Source organism: Jaculus jaculus, chromosome 3 (genome assembly GCF_020740685.1).
Source record: "Jaculus jaculus isolate mJacJac1 chromosome 3, mJacJac1.mat.Y.cur, whole genome shotgun sequence".
NCBI classification, from domain to species: Eukaryota; Metazoa; Chordata; class Mammalia; order Rodentia; family Dipodidae; genus Jaculus; species Jaculus jaculus.
In genome coordinates this window covers 99,381,169-99,388,107 of record NC_059104.1, presented here as the reverse complement: position 1 = coordinate 99,388,107, position 6,939 = coordinate 99,381,169, and the positions used below count along the sequence as shown (strand labels likewise).

General features: G+C 44.1%; 1 pseudogene; it reads right to left on the bottom strand.

Moving 5' to 3' along the window:
• Positions 1 to 641: 641 nt before the first annotated feature.
• On the bottom strand, positions 642 to 1,973 carry LOC101606709 (annotated as a pseudogene).
• Positions 1,974 to 6,939: the final 4,966 nt, after the last annotated feature.

Sequence of the window (6,939 nt, the reverse complement as noted above, 5' to 3'; positions counted from 1 at the left end):
AAATCAACTCCTACCAAATCAGAGAGGCAGAGCCTCAGAGGCCCTCAACACCTCATCACTGAAGCAGACCAAAAGTGAACCCAACATGGCTCGGGGAAATTTTGTGGAAGAAGGGGAGGAAAGAATGTCAGAGCCACATGTTGAGCCATGATATGCAGAGACATTTATCCTACCCATAACTGTGGGCTAACTCCACAATGCATGACCCATATACCTCAACAAGGAGGGGCCAAGGGGAGGGGTCAGGTCACAGATGAGCCTAATAATGGTACCAAACTGACTGTATTTGCTGAATACAAAACTAATTAATAAAAATTTTAAAAATTGAGAAAAAATAAATAAAAAGAAAAAAAAATTTTTTTAAAAAAAAAGAAGCGGAACTGTATGCCAAGGTTGCTAAGATCTATGGTAAGAATCAGTCTCTGGTCAGGGAGATTATAAAGATGGAAGAAGAGATCTGCTCATTTTTTTTTCTTTTTGTTGGGTGTTTTCTTTGTTCAAGTCTAAGTTTTGAAAACGCTGACCCTTTAACAAGAGCCAACAGGAAATATAAGATCCCTTCCCTCCCCTGGCCTGCCTCGGCTGAAGCCACCACCACCACCTCTGTGGCTGGATGCTGGAAGAGCCCCCCGTGGGTGGACTCAGGATGACAGGGCGGCCTCCTTCTGTGGTTGCTGGGCTTGCGGACGCTGCGGTATCTTTTGGCTTTCCACGTCTCTAAAATGTTTTTCAACTATTTTGCGTACATGGCTCAGTGCACTCCCCTCTTTGCCTTTACAGTTCTCCACTTGATATGGGGGTGCAATAACAACTTCTTCCATGACTACGATGTGTTTTTTTTCTTGCCACTTACATTCTTTAATGGTCTTGTGAAAGGTCTGGAAGAGCTGTGGGCCCTCCAGGGAGACCCAGCGCTGATTGCACAGGCCTGGCTCAGCTTCTCCTTCTGCGTCCGCGCTTTGCTGGCAAGCTTACTAACATTGAGTGAAGCTGGGGGAGGAGGGGCTTCTGTTCGGTCATGAATTATTTCCACTTCTGAAACATACTGTAAGTTTATGAGCAGGGTGTCTGCATGGTTGGGCTTTCCACTGGAAGAGGGACATTTTAAAGCCAGCATTTTGGACTGGCAGTCGAAGGCTACCACCTCGCCCTGTAGCCGCTGCTCCTGGCACGTCCCGCACGGCACCTGGCTCCCGACGCCAAAGTACTCGCCCGCAGGAGCCGCCGTCTTGGGAGAGCAGCCACCGCCGGTGGCCAGATCTGCTCATTTTGATGCTGTGTCTTGTGCTGGTTCATGTTGGTTGGCAGCCTGACCTAGAATCACCTGTGAGGGGTTATCTAGATTAGGTTAGCCTCTGAGCCTGCCTGTAAGGGGTTACCTTGATTAGGTTAGTTAAGGGGAGAAGACACGTCTTCACTGTGGATGGCACCATTCCATGGGCCGGGGTCTGGAGCTCTATAAAAAGGAGTGGGTTATGTGAGCTGCAGCATGCATCATTCTACTTCCTCGGGTGAGCTGAGTGTGACCAGCTGCCTCAAGCTCCTCCACCATCTCTTCCCTGCTACGATGGACTGTGACCTGGAACTGGAACTGAAATAAACTCTTCCTCCCTTCAGCTGATTTTTGTTAGGTGTTTTGTCCCAGCAACAGGAAGATACCTAATGCACAACTCAAAATGCAAAAGTTATGGTCACGATGTGTGACAAGTGCTGAGTTAGCTAATTATACATGTACAGGTATGTACAACATGTAGGATTGGCTCTGTCTGCAGTTTCAAACCCCAGCAGGGGTCTTGTAACCTATTTCCTGCTGATAAGGAGGGACCACTGTTTCTCATTAAATCCTCATAACAACCACATGAGATGCATCATCAGTCTCTTAGGATGAAAGTGGAACAATGTATCAGTGTCCATAGTTGGTGAGAGGCAAGAACAAGTCCCACTTTCCATGTTGTTATACTCTCATAGACCATCGAGAGTTTATTGACCTTATCTTCAATGTTCACAGTGATCAATCAAGACTTTGCAGCCACAGCATCAGACCAGTGAAGGAAAGTAGGAAAGGCACTGTATTACTTTTTCTCATTTGCTATGACAAAATGCCTGGCCAAAGCACCTTAAGGAAGAAAGTGTTACTTTTGGTTCACATTTGGAGGACACAGTCCATCATGGTGGGCAAAGCACGGTGGCATGAGCCTGAAGCAGCTGATCGTGTTACATACACAGTCAGGAAGCAGAGAGAGATGAATGCCGGAGCTCAGCTAGCTTTCTTCTTTTTACTTAGTCCAGGACCCCAGCCCAAGGAATGGAGCCATTCACATTCATGATGTGTCGTCCTTCAGTTGAACATCCCTGGAAACACCCTCACAGACACACAGAATTGCATCAAGTTGACATAATTAGCCACCACAGGCACGAACCACATGATGCAAAGTCCTGGAAGCACAGCAAATGAGTTGATGCAGTCAGGGCTTGAGCCCAGGCAGTTCACCATCTGGGCAGAAAGATCTAGAGTAAAGCATGAGGGTGAGTCATACCACAGTGCTCACATTTTTTTCTTTCCAGTCTTGATAGAGATTTTGTAGTTCATTACATTCCCACAGAACACTTAGAACTCAAGCATGATACCCAAGACACATGCTGAATCTGAAGTCTGGGATATGCCTCCCATTTTTATTTTCTCTTTCTCAGAGGTATCACGATGGTCTTTGGCTCCCACTCCCTCAGTCCTCACACTGCATTAACTTGTGTTGGGCATGGCACAACCAGTGGGCATAACAGCAAGTAAAAGCCAAGTCCTAAGATGTTACCCTGCTTGCCATCAGCCCTATTCTACTGCTCTCTCTACCAGTGCTGGAGGCAGGGAAGGGTCCCAGAGTTCCCCACCCCGGTCTTACCTGTCTTGAGGAACCTCCAGCCTGGACCTGTACTTTCCCGTTTCTTCCCTCAAAGCAAAACTGGCCAATCTTTGAGCCACTTAATCGAGAGGAGTGAGGTGACTGCGTGCTCTTGACAGTGTTGACTCAACAAGGGAGAGATGCAGAGTGGGGCAGAAAGCAGGGGTCCTTCACAACTGCCAGGAAGTTGCCAACTATGCCCAGAGGCACAATGCTATCTTCTGGCTATGCCAGTGAAGTGTGATACCATCCTGTCCTTCCCAGAACCAGAGCCCCCTTGTGCTGTGGAGTAGACTGCTCCCACCTGACTAGGGTGAGGGCTTAGATTATTGGAATAGAGCCACTCTTTGGAGCCAGTTACTGGTCTGACTTTGAATCCCAGTTTTTCCTCTTCTGAGTTGTGTGATCTAGGTAAGCCCCTTAACTTTCCTGGGCCTTAGTTATTTCCCCCACCAGTAATGTTGACGGTGAGGGTAACATTTATACTGCAGGGTTATTGTGAGACACAGGTGCATTCATGTACACAAACACACTGTGTCAACTGTAATGGTAAGCAAAAGTTTCTTCCAGTTCTTTGTCACTACTGTTAACAAGTGTGGGGGGGTGAATATCCTAGAAACCCCACAGGCCACTTCCATAAATGCTCTAAGATATATCAGGAAAGCTTTGTACAAAGTAAAGTCACCTGGAGTCCTATAGCCAAGGGCAGCAGAAAATATTGGTCTCTGGGATTAAATGTTCTTTTCTTTTTTTTTTTCTTTTAATCCCAGAAAAACTGTAAAATAGTTGTAAAAAGAAGAGTAGATGAAGTGGGGGAGCAAATGGGACATTTTCCCAGCTGGGCAGGAGGATGCTGATTGAGTACAATCAATGCCACCAGCCCGCTAACGAGACCCAATCAGGCGGGGCGATTAGAGATATTCTTCAAGGAAAGGAGCCTGACAGCTGCAGGAAAGTTTCTGCAGTTTGTTGAGGAGAGAGAGTGGGAGAGACAAGACAGGGTGGTTTAGCAGCAAGGGGGGAGGGTGGAGAGCTGGAATCAACAAAGCATGAGTACCCACCCAGCCCTCCCCTGGAGAGAAAGCTCACGAAAGCCAAGCTCCAGAGACATCCCACTACCATCTCCATTTTTCAAACATCCACGTTCCTAATCAGTTTGTCTGATTTTCCTCCTCCTGCTGGACCAGGGCATCAGGACAGCCCTACATTTTGCCTAGAGACAGGCAGGCTCACATCTGCAAACCCTGTTATGGTAACAAGGCTCCCTCATGTTCAGGATCTCCTTTTGCCCTGACAGAAACCTCTGAAGGCAGGGATTTTTTTAATATCTTCCTTATTTGAAGGGTGAGTTTTGTGCAGTTCATTTCAATATAAATTTATTGAGCATTAATTTTGCACTTAGCATTCATGTTAGTGTTGAATTATACAGCATCTGCTCTCGGGGAGCTCATGGTCTGGTTAGAGAGACATGTTCCATTTCAGTGGGGTGGGATAGCGCCTGCTTTCAGTAGAATAGTAACTAACTTTGGAAGGAAGAATTATGCACTTTAAGAAGTCATTTTGCAAAATATCAAAATGTCATTGATTCAGGAAAGAATCAGGCAATAGGTAATAAAACCATTGAGTGCAAATTGGATGAAGTCTAGGGTATTTACAAAGCATCACCCCATAGATTACTAGTTAACTCTCAAGAAGGAGAGAGTGTTGTAAGGCAATGCAGAACCAACAGATCAAAGTCAACAAGACCACAAGTGAGGTGACTTGCCTCCATGGGCCTCTTGGTGCAGACACTAAAGCACCCAATATAGCTTATTACTCTCCTGCCAAAACATGCTTACTCTGAAATTAGCCATGAGGAAACCCTTAGATATTCAGACTGAGAGATGCTCTACAAAAACACCTGGCTTGCATTCTTCAAAAGTTTCAATGTCATGAGACACAAAAGCTAAGAAACTGCCTCAGATAAAGACATTGAAAAAATATGATAAATGAAATATATGATATCGTATTGGACCCTATTATCAGAATAACAACTTTATAGGACATTTGGGGAAATAATTGTTAAAACTTGAATATAGACACCATAATTACAGGATTATGTTTGGAGTAAGTAGATGTGTGTGGGAAAGAATTCAGCTCCTGCTTGACATCTGTACATTAATGTCTAAAAACCTTCTCACCACACCTGACTCTTGATTCTTCCTACTCTGGTCTTATAACTGCTATATTTCCCATGTTGGTCAATGTCACCACAATCTATCCAGATGCTCAATCCAAACACCTAGAAGATTTTATTGATTTCTCTTTCTGTCAGTCCCATAGCCTGTCACAATTTTTTTATAGCTTTGCCTTCTAATTACATTCCACATCAAGCTATTTCTGTCTATCTCTATGACACCACTCTGGTCCAAGCTACCATCATCTTTTAGGATGACCATAACAACCATCACCTCAGTTCCTCCCACATGTCACCATTAACACAGGAGCTAGAGAAATGGTACATCATACAGTTCTCATCATGTCTAAAATTCCCCAAAGTTCCATTAGACCTCAGAATAAAATCATGAAAGCTTCTGTTTCCTGAAAGCTTTATCTCTCACATCCTTAAGACTGATACTTCAAACCCAGAGTATCATCATGCAAGTGGCTGAGTATAACACAACTTGTATTCTCAAACTTGCAGGATACTATCTGTTAAAATAAGGCATTACTTGGAAAGAAATGTGATGATGAAAACTGGAATGGTGGTTATGGTGGTTTGATTGAAGTGTCCCACATAAACTTAGGTGTTCTGAATGCTAGGTTCCCAGCTAATGGAAACTTGGGAATTAGCACCTCCTGGAAGCAGTGCATTGTTGGGGGCAGGTTTATGGGTGTTATCACCAACTTCCTCTTGCTAGTGTTTGTCACACTCTCCTGTTGCTTTTGTCCATCTGATGTTGGCCAGCAGGTGATGTCCATCCTCTGCTCATGTCATCATTTTCCCCTGCTATCATGAAACTTCCCCTCAAGTCTGTAAGACAAAATAAACCTTTTTTCCCCCACAAGCTTCTCTTGGTGGGTGTTTTCTGCCAGCAATGCGAACCTGACTGCAATGAAGGCATATAGACAGATCCTAAATAAACTGAAGAGCTTCTACCACTCCTCCTTATAGAGTATATAGAATCACAGGGCCCTTCTACCTCTGCCTGATGCGTTTCCATGTACTTAGAGGATCGGTTATGAGCTTCCTTAAGGTAGTTGCTTTGCAAAGCTCTGACGATTTCCCCCTGGACCTATTCCTGTCAACCTACTTTGTTTCTGATCTAAAACTGGACTCAAGTCTCAATCTATCCCAAAAAGCAAAGAACCAATTGTAAGCTATAAGAAGTTTATCCAAAGAGCTACACTACTTTTTCAGCTTTCACAAATAAGAATCTGGGGGGTATTTGTTGGACTAGATATTAGAGGATTGGATCACGACAAAAGGAATAAAAGTTGAATTATGATAGATTTATGATGTAGGTCCACTAAGCAGAAAATATTGTTTGTTTGGTTGGTTGGTTGACTGAAACATGGACCCAAACATGGCCTACTCTAGTTGAAGATAAGATACCCAAACTGCCTTTGTATATTATAGAAGAAGATGCCAAAAGAATTGGCGAGGTTGGAATATTGAGTGAATTTATGATGCAAGATTTATTCACCCATCCCAGAAGAGCACAGCATGTTCATCTTTCCTCACAACTACAGGAAATACAGAATCTTTAGAGGTCATTGGCCACTTTTTATGGTAGATCTGAAAACACAGTAAAAATTGCTACCACCAAACTGGGATCCCTAAGTGCAATGGATGTCATGGGATCATAGATGCCTGGGCTCAAGTGGTGGTAGTTAATTGCCAAAGACCAGGTGAGCATGGTTACTACAAGAAACAGCCACCTGATCTCAGAGGCCCATTTCATTGGATTGTGTCCGTTCCTAGGAAAGAAATCAGTCTTCTAAATAATTACCTGGATTATTAGCATAAGATTCTATGTCTATTGAAAAGACATCTGAGTTT